At 42.3% G+C, this 14,120-nt stretch overlaps 1 long non-coding RNA gene across 1 annotated transcript; it reads right to left on the bottom strand.

Moving 5' to 3' along the window:
- Positions 1-10,209: 10,209 nt before the first annotated feature.
- Positions 10,210-11,007, bottom strand: LOC119008990. The gene is made up of 3 exons (XR_005071598.1): positions 10,741-11,007; positions 10,461-10,523; positions 10,210-10,385 (listed from the first exon to the last, which is right to left on the bottom strand). It is a non-coding gene; the product is annotated as an uncharacterized LOC119008990 (long non-coding RNA).
- Between the last annotated feature and the right edge of the window lie 3,113 nt (positions 11,008-14,120).

The following is a 14,120-nucleotide window of genomic DNA, read 5'->3' as shown; positions in this document are numbered from 1 at the left end:
GCTCCAAAAATGAAAGTGAAAGTTAAAAATTGTGCTCGAAGCAGAGAGAGACCCAGCAGTCTGTGTGTCGTTGGCATGGAGACAAGTCCCGGTGTACACGTGCTGACCCAACCACAACACATGGTGAAGGAATAACAGTTCGGGGGCCACAAACAGGAGGCCGGTGGGCTGGATGTGGCCCGCCTACTGAGGACCACTGCACTACACCGTGACACAGTGTGAAAGTTTGGATCTATAAGGAGGAATTCTACTGAAAATCCTAATTTGGTAAATCTGAGACAAAAGAAAATATTGGATGTAGAATCTGAACTTAAAAGGGGATAAGAAATGAAATACTTCACATGATGGTAGACCCAACAAATGATGCAGACTCTGGCATTTAATGAAATTTAACAGACAACTAGTCTGACCAGTGTTGTCCATTAGATGTTTCACTTTGGTCATGTATTCCCCTTATCCTGAAGATATAGTGTGAGAGTTTTTACATTTCCTGTTTTTTTTTTCTTTTTCTTTTTTTAAAACAAATATTTACATTAAATATATCAAACATTTATACAAACCATCAGAGAGCCCGTACGGGTCAGGGCAGGTGTAAATGTCCATGCATGTGTGTGAGTGTGTGTATCAGTTGCAAACAGTGGAGTTGAGTCTATTCTTGGCAGGCCAGTGTGTCAGGCAGCTCAGATAGGCAGTGACAGCTCACCTGCGGTGCATAGGGCACTACTGGCCTGCAGGCAGACAGAGGAGGGAGGAAGGGAGAGAGGAGGAGGGGGTGGCGATGACACAAACCCAGCATGACTCACCCACGTAGACACACACTGCGGGGGTTAACACGATCACATTACTTACTGCACAGCGCAGGTGGGGGCTGGAGGTCGCGGCGTCGGTGGGAGCTGTGGACGACGTGTATCGCCTTTGATGAAAAAGGATGGAAGGCTGGAGAAGGAGGAGGGGTGAAAACAGAGGAAGAAACCTCACTGGACACAGATGGATAGAGACAGGTCTCCACTGAGTGGGGGTCATTAGAAGATCGGGGGAAACTAAATCTCATATAATACAAATGTAGATATTTAATAGAGCTCTATTGGCATCTGAGTGTGTGTCCACGTTAATTCAATAGGTCTGATAATTAATTTCTGTTCTGTTTATGTCAGATGTGCTAAAACACGACCCAAATGCAGAACAGAAACAGACTTGCTACAAAAAGCGAGCTTTAATGAATACTGATAACCAGTCCAAATAATCCCAAAATCAAGAGAATGCCGACAACAGTAAAACAAAATCAGAGTAAAAACTTTAAATCCTCGGAGAACAGGGGCAGGTCGCATCTGTGGCTTAGGGGTAGAGCCAGTGTCTTATCTGAAGGTTGCTGGTTCGATTCCCCTGGTCCACATGTTGATGCGTCCTTGGGCAAGATACTAAAGCCCAAACTGCTTCTGATGTGCTGGTCAGCACCTGCATGGCAGCCACACCATCAGTGTATGAACATATGTATGAGTTACTGTAAGTCACTTTAGACAAAAGCATTGGATAAATGCCCTAAAATGAAAAGACAAGTTAACATGAAAACAGGAGTGAGATGGGGATGAGAAGTGAACAGTCACACAGTGACTTGACCACACAGGCTTAAATGAGGAGGGAAGGGAAATGCTAATATATGAGGGGGATGCAGTGCAGGTGAGGAGGGAAAGCAGACTGGGGAAGAACTCAGGTAACAGTGATACGAATATGGGCTCTTAGAGATGGTTCTTATGGCTCAGCTCACTAAAAAGAGCTGGCTCTTTCGACTCCCAAGTTGCTCTTCATATTTTTTGTTGCTTGAATTAATTTATTACCAAAAGTAATGTAAAATTATGTGTAAATTGAATTACTGATTTACAAGACATATCATTCTTTTTATTTATATGGCTTATTGCACTCAACATGGAACAGAGTGCTACAAAAAAATTCCCACATTACCCATATTCCCATATTACCCCCAATTTCCACTTGATACGTCTCTGCTGCGTTACGTCTCCGCCACGCCGGCGGAGCTGATACGTTTGACTTTAGTCTATGTGTCAATCCCCACCAGGTCCGCTGCGCTGCGTCTCTGCTCCATCCCAGCTCCAGCAGTCGTGAGTGATCATGTGATTATCGCAGGAACTCCTCTGCCTCATGACGCCAGCTGACTACCGTACTGCGCTGTGGCGGACTCAAACCGCAACCAGTGGGGATTGCCGGACGGCGGAGCAAAACTGGATTGGAGCTGCAAAATTGGGAGTTAGACAGTTTTTCATCGATTTCACACAGCTGAGGGTGCCGCTTAGCTCGGTCGGTAGCGCGCGCGACCCATGTGCCGATGCTCTGCAGCGGACCCGGGTTCGACTCCTGGCCTGGGTCCCTTTGCTGCGTGGCACTCCCCCTCTCTTACCCTGTTTCCTGTCACACTCTTCAGCTTGTACTATCAATAAAAGCCAGAAAAGGCAACAAAAATACTAAAAAAATAAAATAAAATTCACACAGCTGTCAGAGGTCCAACAGCTCTATTTGGTATGCATTGCCACAAACCCATCCGTGGTCCTGAATTTCAGCTGTCTAAAAGTTGCTCAAGTGAGCTCTACTGGGAGGAGCCTGTTTCTGTGCCTGCACCTTTAAATGCTAATGAGCTCCATCTGTCAACGCCTACTTGCCTGCTACACTCCCTCTCAGGGAGACAATGCCTCTTTCTCTATGCGGTAGCATGCGCTAATGTTAGGGTGGATGTATCGCTGTGGCTTGTGGAGATGTTTTTGCTCAACCATACCAGCTTGACCCAGAATCGGACCCAGAAGGAGAGGCTCCTGAAGAAATGCAGACTCTGCAGCTGCAGCAGGACGTTTCAGAATGGTTAGTGTGCTGGAAAACGTTAGTTAGTTTGTATGTGTTGTTACAGTTACTACCATGTAGCTAATGGCTAACAGCTAGCGAAAGCTGTGTTTGTCTCCAACTCAGTCTCCAAACTCTTGGACACTGTTCGCATCATCTCTGTCTCCAGTCTGCACGTTTCCAGACTTTTTATTGCGACAACCAAGCTCCATCAGAATATTATTAACATTAAACTCACTTCAAACAGCATTGTATTGCAGACCGAAGTGGAGGTAACTAGTTAGCCTATTTCCAGCTGACTTCACCATACTGATAGGCAACTATAAATACTATCAAAACATGGTGACACTTTTATGTGGCTCAGGTGACATTGCTGGGTCCCGTATGGTTGGGACTGATGTTTATACGAGGGTCAGCGTAGAGGCAGCCAGCATAGCCAGCTTTGTACTGACACTCGTTACTGAAGCAGTCCGATGTGAAGTGGTTAGCACACACACACAAGCTAACATGAACTGCAGCTGGCACATTGTCATTAAAAAATGAAACACAACCACTGTCTCTTCTGTTGTTGTGTAGCTGGGACAGAATGTAGGCTGATGTTGATTTTTACAACCAACAACAGAGCAATTTGCGTGTCCAGCTCTGAGCAACGACATTAAGAAACACTGCTATCTTACCGCTGGACACACCGAACTTCAGCTCAGGGATGAACGCCCCCTCTCAGATATCTCCTATCACTGTGCAAAGGAGGCCGGCCTATGAAAATGACTCCTTTTGTTAAGTAACGAAAGGAGCTGATTCTGAACAGCCTATAGGAGTGCAGTTTTACCAGTGGGTGGGCTGCAGAGACCATGTAGGAAATGCTTGTTTTCCTCATTGTGGGAATTGGCAGGCTCAGGGAGGACCAGCTTATGTATGTAGAGACCACAGAAAACATGTTTTTCATAATATGGGACCTTTAAAGTACGTAGACTTCTGCACAAGCTGTGACAAAGAGCTCTGGTTGTATGTTCGGGTGGTTGTGTGGTTGAATGCAGTGGACTGAGTTTATTCAGGTGGGGTTTTCTCATGTTTCTCACAATACACTGCAAGCAGCGTCATTTTAAGTAACATGACCCCATGGAATGTTATTACCATCCAGATTGATTGAAGGACACACAATGAACATTGCTGAAAATTGTTAAGCACGACCGATTTATCAGTAGGCTGATTTTATCGGCCGATATTAGCCTATAACAGATATATTGGCATCGACGTATGTATTGTCCGATATGCACCGATCTGATTTATATTTATAAACTATAATGCAGAAGACTTGCTTAGGGTAATTTAAAACTGGTGTAATGACATGGTTTTTCCAGCAGAGTGCACTTCAACGGGTGATAAATCAGCTGGTATGAGGAAATGTAACAGCTACCTCACTAATGGTTAAACTATAAACCAGCACAAAAATTGGCAACGGGCAAATTGGCGGCTTGCTGCCCTGTCTAAAAACTACTGTCATTTCGGCGGTGGACCTCATTCACTTACATTGCTGCGCATCGAATAGTTCCAGAGGTAAGTTGCTGAAACTTCAACCTCTTTTGAATTGTCAACTGTCAGAGGCCCTTTGTAATGCTTATACTGGTTTTCATTTGTATATGCATAGCGTAATTATCTATATTTTTATCTTCGTCGTTACAGCCCATTTTTAAGCATTGCCTGCTAGTTACTTAGTTAGCGCGACTTCGCCAGCTGTGGGTAACTAACAAGCAGTACTTACATGTAGTATAAAGGGGTTTCATCTATTGTGGCTTTTATCTGCTGAACCTGACTGTGTCAGCCATCATTAGTTGGTTGTGTGTGATATAAGACCAGTTCTAGCTGCTAGCACTAGTAGAAATAAGGGGGCATTTGTGATAAATATTTCATTTAATATTTCTTTGAATTTTGGGATGCTAACTTTTCATTATGTGACATGTTGTTGAATGTACTTAATTTCTTGTACTGTTCTGTGTTTGATTTAACATGGTTACTCTCTTTCATGTAGGCTACTGCGCTTTATTTTAAGCGGCTGCTGCGGTTGGTGAGGGCGGCTGCTGCTGGTGGTCACGACTGCTGCTGCTGGTGGTCACGACTGCTGCTGCTGGTGGTCACGAGACCATATTCTAGTAATATTCTTAGTCTTAACATGATCATGTTTCACGTTGTGGTCCTGGGGGTGGCCACTTTCATCAGAAGAAGTGAGCTAGCTGCTGGGTGAATGCTGAACGGACTCTTAGTGCTACCACGAAGGTATGCTAATGGCTGAATCGGATTCATAAGACAAATCATGGAATCAATAATACAGCCCAGTTGTGCTAAAATGAAAATCATGAGACATTTATCATCAGATGAATAATATGGAAAAGAAAAGTTAAATATGAACACTAAGGTTTCCCCCCCCAAAAAATGTAAAACTTATCTAAGTAATGGACAGCTTTTCGTTGTCACTCTGCCTCTCAAAAAACTGACATTAACAACAATGCAATAATGCAATAATAGATGAAAAAGTACTTGGGTGTGTGTTTTTTTAAATATTTACTGTTCAATAACGCAATCGCTGCTGTCTGTCCCATAGAAGAACATGACAGTCAGCCTGTGTTTTGGGATTATTGGGGCTATGAACCACGTGACTGCCCCTGCAGCGATATGAAAGAGTGTCACAAGTCTTTCTGTCTATGGCACTGCTCCTCAGTTAGGAAAGTTGCTAAATTATGTCATCACCTAATTTGTATAACTGGCCATATGCATTTAATTCTAATGGCCGCTGTAGGAGAGATGAATAATGTTGTGGGAGAGACAAAAAAAAGGCAAAAAACACTGTTAATATGTTTAGAACTACAACTAAACTTATGTTAGTGCAGTGATTTATTTTAAACAAAGAAAATGTTACAGTTACATCAGTGAGCGGCAGCTTCACGCATGCACAATTTACTCCATGGACGGGCTGAACATCTCCCGCTCTGACTGCAGCAGGGAGGGACTGTTGCGTGAGGACTGCACGAAAACCTAGAAAAAAAAAATATATAAAAACATAAATTATTTATAAAGCACTTTGTCAGTGTTGCCCTCTCCTGGCGAGAAACGTCTCCATTAGTGATGGCTGTATGTCTGAAACCAATTTGGAATTTTGAGTTTTTAAAACCTTGAGATGGCTGTAGTGGCCCAGTGTTGAAGCTACAGCAGCAGGTTAAGTTAACTACTCTAAATCACCAGTTATAATTTTGTTTCCACAGCATATAAATACATACATGTATATACCTTAGAATATGAGTACACAGGTCTTTCATGTTAAGTATGTAGACTGAAACGTATCGTTTGTAAATCAACAGTGTCTCAGTAACCTCTGCTGCATTAATGGGAAATCCAATTTGTGTTAGCACTGAGCTAGCTTGTTATATAAAATCGTTCTGGGAATCAAAGAAAGCATGCTTTAATATTGTTTTGTATATAGTATGCAGCTCACACGCTATGGTTTTCATACAAGTGTTTCAAACATACTAATAACCATACTATTTAATCAGCTCAAACAGCAAATGTCATATTCATAGGAGTCTCAGGCTGTTCTCTTGCTAAAACCTAACTGTAAAGATGCCACTGAGGTATGGAAATTTGGCACCGATTTCATTGGAATTGCTACTCTACCAATGTTATTTCATCAGTACTCAAGTCCTGAGTTTGGTACCCAACCCTACTTGTCAGTAGTATCACATTTATTTCTGTGCCTGTGACAGAATCTCACATTTGCAAAGTTGCAAAACAACTGATATCAGTCAGCACAATGTCTGCTACTACTTCCACACCTTGGTTTATGTCTTATGAGTTATGCCAAGCTGGTCATCAGGAGCAATGTTTCTTAACGAAAGAGGCCTGTGATATCTACATGCTCAGCTCAGCCATTCAGACACACTCACACACAGATGGAAGAGCAATTTGGGAGAAATTTGGGTATCAGGGTCCTACCCAAAGACAGGATGTCAAAGATCGAACCACTGACCCACTCACTAGAAAAATTACTCTGCCATCCGATGTGTTGAAACTTGACGTTTGTTTGGGCTCAGTTCTCAATTTTATGTCGTGACAATGCTGTGCTTGTGGTCTTTTTAAGTTTAAGCACAAAAAACAGTTGGATAGGTTTAGGCAAAGATTATGATGGGCGTACTCTGAGATTCCACTGGATGCATGTCCATTGTGTTCAGGCTTCGCTATGGTTTTGCACCGTCATCTGTTGTCTAGCGACCCCCCTAGCTGCATTTTGAGTCCGGCACAGCGCAGAACTACTGGACAGCTGGAGTTGTGAGACCAAGGAGTTCCCACGATAATTACATGATCACGTGCGACCGCAGTTACAGGTATGTGTTACAAACACGAAGTGTTCCCAACCAAAGGATTAGAAGAAAAGCTTGTGTTTGTCTCTTTTTTCAGATTTTTTTTTTTTCGGAGTGTTTTATTTTTGAAAATGAACCAGAAGTTATGTTGTTGTTTTGGTACATGACTTCCTGTCTGCTCTGTGCTGAATTCGGCTGATTGCTGCATTTTGTTCCAGCATCCTGCAGAAGCAGAAGCCCTGTGCATCTGCTCCAGCAGGGCTCTTGAACTGAGACGGAGCACATACGTAACGCAGTAGAAGTAAACACATACTGACCACATTAGCTCTGCTGCTGTGATGGAGATGTTCTGACTTCCCATCAGAAATGTTTTTCATCACTACAAACAAAGCGCCTTACAAAAGTTGAAACATTGTGGCCCCGCTTAAAAAATCCTGCAAATGTTAAAACACAGTCTCGACCTGGCAGTCAGTGGCTTGTCAGCCTTGTAGCCGATATCTACACCTACATCCCATCCAACTCCTGACATGAAAGCTTGGTCATAAACATATAATGCAAAAATCATATTTCAGGTTTTGCAGAATTGTCATTACCTACGACAGGTATGCGAACGTGTCTGTGGTTTGCTGAATCAAACTACAAAACTGAATTACTGGCAACCTGCTCTACTTCCTGATTTACAGCTGCCCCAAATGCTAATTTGTGACACATGAGGTATCACAGGACACAGTGATCAGGGGGATGAATGTGATAGAGTGATTGACATTGTTTTCTGGCATATATTGTACAAGCAGAAAATTGAGGTCCTCGCGACCAGGACATAAATAGTGTGTGAGTAGCAGTGTTTCTGTGTGAGCTGGATTGAGCAATGCTGTGAGCACCATGTCTCTCAGTGTGACACTCACTTTCATTGAGCTGTTCAAGGGCCTCCCAGAAGTCTAGTTGTGTGTTTGTCCAGGAGCCCCTGCTGCTGGGTGCTGCGGCGACCAAATGGCATACACAAACCCGCACGCCTCACTCGTCCCCTACCAGATCAGAACAGCACGAATGTTGTGCTGAGCAAACCCCCCCCCAGTCTGCAGGTAGCTAGCAGAGGAGGTAGAGGGAGAAGGCTGGATGGATGGAAAGAGAGGGAAGAAGAGGTGGTAAGGGGATTGACAAAGGTTGAAGTAGAACAAGGTACAGGGAACTGAGTGCAGGAGGAGAAAGAGGAGAAGTTTTGGGAGAACAAGAGGAGTTTTGTTGGGAGGAGAGAGAGAAGCGCAGGGTCTTAAATAGCCGTTTGTCCCTTCTGCAGCTTGGCAGGCCAGCAGCGCTAATGAAGACTTCAGAGCAGACAGACTGTCCAACACTGCTGGAGACCAGAGGCCGAGAGAGAGCGCGGGAGAAAAACAAAGAGGTGGGAGGGTGATGATGAAACAAACTAGATGATGACTTGGTTAGAGCTGAGCTGGTTTTGGACAGGATGCTTTGTGCTTTTCACTGGAAGCGTGTTCCCCGTGTCTGCTCTGTGTCAGGCGGTCGGATAATAAAGATGTGAAATCAGTAAACCCGTCATGACAAATATTCATGCTGTGTTCAAACAAACTAACATCGTAACATATCAAAATGGTTTGAAGAGATAATTGATCATGCTCATATACATATATATGTAAAATATACACCTAACTATATGTAAACACTGATACATTATTTTTAAAATACACCGTTAAAACCTACCAGATCAGTGTTTGGTCAACCAGTCTGCCATGGCAGCAGAGCTGGTTTCACTTTGGTCTCTGTTTATACTTCCACTGGCTCTGCTGGGTTGCGTTTCTACTCGTTGCAGCTCTGGCAGTCTGGACCCTTCAGCAGCAGACACTCTCCAACAGGTCCTTGCTGCAGACCTCCATTGCGAGGTCGGTACTGCCGCAGGCTCCACTCTCAGGCCGCCGCCACTGTCAGGACTGGAAATGCATGGGAAACATTTCAAAATACAATTGCGAATACACTTCCAGTTGAATCGTTTTCCTCACAAATGCTTTAATTAGTAAACAATATGACATAAAATCTAGACGTAAAATTCCTTGTCTATAGTAGATATTGTTTTTATTTATATAGTAAACTTTTGTTTTGTTTGTCACTTTTGTTCTGTGTTTTCCTTTTATGTTGTGCATGAGCCCCAACATGGGCATTTTGATTTATTCTGTCCAAATCCAGGACAAAAAGTCATCCATAACCTGTATTAATTCAAAGAAAAAAATTAAGCTTTTGATTTGGCCAGTTGATTCATTAGCCTTTGTCTTTTTCAAAACACTTGTCATTAATGATTGCCATATATGTAGACCAATATACAGTACACTGTGTCATTTTACAACTTAGTCATTACGAGAAACAAAAGGTGGGTGATATGACTCTGGGCTCAATTGTCTATTTGTAGCCTATGAAGCTGAGGATCTTGAAAAGAGAAGGTCAAATAGCTGATCAATGTAAACAATGGAGGGCATGAATAACAATGCTCAATGCACAACATTTTCTTTAAAGTCATTACTCATATTCATTAGCAAACATATAATAAGGTGTCATGGCCTATACATTTTATTGTGTACTATACAGTATATACAATACTTTGCTGCCTTTTCATTATCATTTAATTTTGACTTTATTGCACTGCTCTTTTTCTATATATTGTTGTTTTTCTGTTGTATTATTCTGTATTTTGGCTCTTAACCACCATAAATTTCATATTTGTTTCTATGTCTATGCTTATTATTAATTCTTGTGCTGCTGGAACACCTAAAAAAAAAAGTACCACTAAATACTACAAATACTACCCTAACTCTTGATATCTACAGTATAATCCAAGTGAATTATTAGGTGATCAATTAGAAAGACATTAAACAAAACTGAACACAATAAACTCATTCATCTGTGTGACAGTCACAATAGGCCAAATACTTTCTTTGATCCATTATTTCTTCACAGAATTTCCACGTCATCAGTGTTGTAAAATTGGACCTTGAAGGGCACCGGGATAGCTTCCTTTTCATGCTCATACACTTCATCTTTCCACACCCTTACATGCTGCAGAGCAGCCTCAGCCTGGTCCATATCAGACAGGTCCACTTTGGCAGTCAACAGTTGTTTGTTGGCCTCAACCCACTCTGCTGCATGTCTGCAATCATGAAGAATGTGATCTTCAAACGAGTCCTATGGAAAAGACAGAAAGATGTCTGTACCATAGCTGCTGCACCACCAGTATCTGACCAATAGATACTTGCTTACCCCTTCCACTGGTGTGTCCACATCAGCAGGTCTGACTGAGACCTCAGCCTGCTGCTCTTCTTCCTGAAAATATATAGATCAACAAAATGATCAGTTGTACTATTTAAAACACAAACTCCAAAAAGAAGAAAAAAAAAAATCCTATCGATGCCCTCCTCTAATGTGTCCGCCTAGACATATTAGAGGGCTCAACAAATGTTAATGTTAATGTTAATCCAATCCAATCATGCATTATCTTGACACTTCATTTTCAAATTGCAGACAGCAGGTCTGACCTTACCTTGTGAATGGCATGTTCTTTAAAGTGACCCCACGATTGCAGTACAGTTGGAAAAAAGATCACAAAGGGTGCAGTGGAACTAACTGCAGCATGTTGTGCAGCGTTCCACAGCAGGCTTTCCACCACAAGGAATAATTGAATGATGCATCTAAAAAGAATATAAAATGTATCATGTGTTTGAATTATAGTACATGAACTTCAATTCAAATTAATGTAGACAGCCTTAAAACTTAGATTGTCTTTGCTTACAGGTCAAATGGCCACTTGCACCAGGTAGTGTAAATGAGGCCTTACTTATGTAGAGGAAGTAACGATGACTACAAAAATAATGCACTGTGGGTTCAGCATTCAAAAACTTACTGTGAAAGTGAAAGTGGCTAAAACAAGACACTTAAGTAATTTAGTATGTTATGTTAGAAGCACAATATACTCAAGTATCAAAAATAAAAAGTATTGATGGTGCAGAAGCAGATGGTGCTACTTCTCAGTAATTTCAGTTACTATTAGATTGGTTTACATATTGCAGTACAGTGATTCCTAAAGTGAAGGTACACCGCAAGAGGTCGTTTTCCATTTTGTAATTTAGTTTTAATTTACCATTAAATATTTATGGTTAAATATTTAGATTTTAATGCATTTTTTATCATTTTTTAAATGATATCAAAGTGTACATTTTAATAAGTTTAATTATACATTTACCAATATTCATCTCATCGCACATAGTAAACCATAGTTACTGCATATATTTACACACGATTTTAATAGATTTAAGAGATTATTCAGAACAAGAAAATGAACGATTAGGAGTAACTTATTTCATTATGAAACATTTTATTGTAACACTTATACAATATACACAATATATAATAAAACAATAATAATAATCGAAAAAGCTGGAAACGTGCTGATCTAACACACAAGGAGCTGTTGTGATCCCTGGTCACAGTCTGCAGATTCCCTCCGCTCTCCTCACAGTTACCACACTCGGGCTTGTGGCATTTCAAGTGTCTGACGTTTGGTTCCGTTTGCAGCTCTTTGGGACCGGCACTGCCTCCGTGTCTGCTGCTGCTGCGGTGGTTGTTTCCGCTGCTGCCCACCTTGTGCCGCCTGCTGCGGCTCCTTTCCCCTCCATGTGTTCTGCCCTCAGCTCTGTCAGCTGCTGCAGGACTTTCCTCCGAGCTCTCCTGCTGCTGCTGCTCCTTGAATAAGATGCGGGCATTGATCCCAGCCAGGTCGAGGGTGTTACAGAAGACACTGGCCATCTTTCATACTGCCTTTGACGGAGTACGCCCTCGCCATCTGATCCAGGTCGTCCTCGCCGTACTTGGTGTTGTTGTACATCACAGACTCTGGTCTTGTCTTCGCCCCACTAAAGGTGTCCACACCTGTGTGCAGGTGCTCAGGATGCAGACATTGTTCCTCAGCTTTCCCTGGAACACAGTCAGAATCATCACTTCAGCACCTTCCTGTTGAACAGCTCCGCTCGCTGTTTTACAGAGGGGGGAACTCCCGTTTTTGTTTGCCCATGGTGCCAACCAGGCTTATAATACAACTATGTAATAATTAACTTACAAGTAAATTCGCAAAGATGCACTGCTGGAGAGACAGAGACAAGAGAGACAATGAAAGCAGCAAACCCAGCGAAATGAGGCGTGATCAATATGACCGCTTATGGCCAAAATAGGTAAAACATCATATTTTCTTTTTCTTTTGTGTGATTTACATGAAAACTATTGTAAATTTTAGAAAAAAGAGTTAGAAGGAGTCTTTAATGTTTGCATTTTGTTATTTATTTACACTTTTGTTTCACTCATTTTCACTGACATCTAGAAACAAAACATGGACAATATTCATCAAAGCCTCAAATGTTTTTGAAAACAAGTTGAGAGAGTATCAGACCTGTAGAAAGGCAGTTAAATGCACCTGTATCGCTGGGAGTGAAAACGCCAAGGCGGTGGAGGTTTCCTACCCAGTGGCAAAGTCGATCCCCCAGACCGGGAAACCACACACCATCGGGGAGGAGTTGAATTTACCCGCTGCCAAAGAGATGGCTGGAGTGATAGTTAGAGAGAAAGCAGCTAAATTTAATGACATATGTCAGATATGAATATGATGGAGAAGTACACAAAGACACAACAGGTCCAGGGGAGCGAGGGCGTGTTGGTCTGATGGTGTTCACAGTCTGATGACTACACAGGTCCTTCACTCAACAACATAAAGCGAAATGTCCCACAATGCAACGTTACAGGACCAAATAACAGTAATGTAGTGAGTGTAACTGTCTTTGGCAACTTATATGGGAAAGAATTACTGCAGTTATACGTTGAGAAGTATCTATCCTCCTGTCTGTCCTCCTGTCTGTCCTCCCAACATCATCATCACATTTTTTTTTAACTTCAACTCACCAAGTGTTGTCTGTCGTTGTAACACTGTTACTGGCTTGAAAAAAAAATCACCGTGATGGTCAGCCCCCCAGACTGAGACTTCAGTGAACTTCTGAACTTTCCCCCAGAAAACAGCCTCCCTTCCTGCCAGTTTACTGACAGTGATTATGTGATTATGTAATTTAGAGCAAAACATGCAACTTTGACACTTTCCAGGATGTATGATGGGTCAGGATCTCAGACACAACACATTATAACAGCATCCATATGATTATAAACTGTCAACAGGTACATGTTTAGATTAACAGGAGGAAATCGGGGAAACATGCTGAAAAACACACAGACGTCAACATCATGACATGACCCTCACACCTCTATAGGAGCCACAGCACAGGCTTTCTGTGTGAATTACACAGTGGTTTGTCTTTACGCCAGAGCTGCTTGGCTCTGTGTGAACAAACAATGGCGGAGAATTGGTGAACCTCTGATGCAACGATAATGCAGCAATTCAGGGCGAAAAGGGCTACTACTGCAGACCAAGTGCACCCCCTCATGACAGTGACCCCCCCCCCCCCCAGAGGGATGGTGCACCCTGCAGGACAACAAAAAATGCTTAGGAATGGCCTGATGAACATGACGAAGAGTCCAAGTTGTCAACCTGACCTCCAAATTCCCCAGACCCAAATGTGATCAAGCAATTGTGGGACATGCCGGAACAAGTCCAATCCATGGAAGCCCCAACATGCATCATGCTTGGCTCTGACATGTCGAGGCTTGGACCTCTGTGGCATCTGCCACCAGAATATCGGAGGCAGATCCATTGTGTCCTGTGGCTTTCAAGGCAGGACCTTCCTACACTTATATCTTACGATCTAAGTAGCCCATGTGTACACATATGTACACTCTATTAAATGTTGAATATCCACTTTTGTTATTATTTATATATTCACATGTACTCCTTTAGAAACTGTTACATCATGCAACTTTTAAAATGAG

This window comes from Acanthopagrus latus, chromosome 19 (genome assembly GCF_904848185.1).
Source record: "Acanthopagrus latus isolate v.2019 chromosome 19, fAcaLat1.1, whole genome shotgun sequence".
NCBI lineage: Eukaryota > Metazoa > Chordata > Actinopteri > Spariformes > Sparidae > Acanthopagrus > Acanthopagrus latus.
Note: the sequence above shows the minus strand (reverse complement) of the source record. Positions and strands in the feature narration are given on the sequence as shown.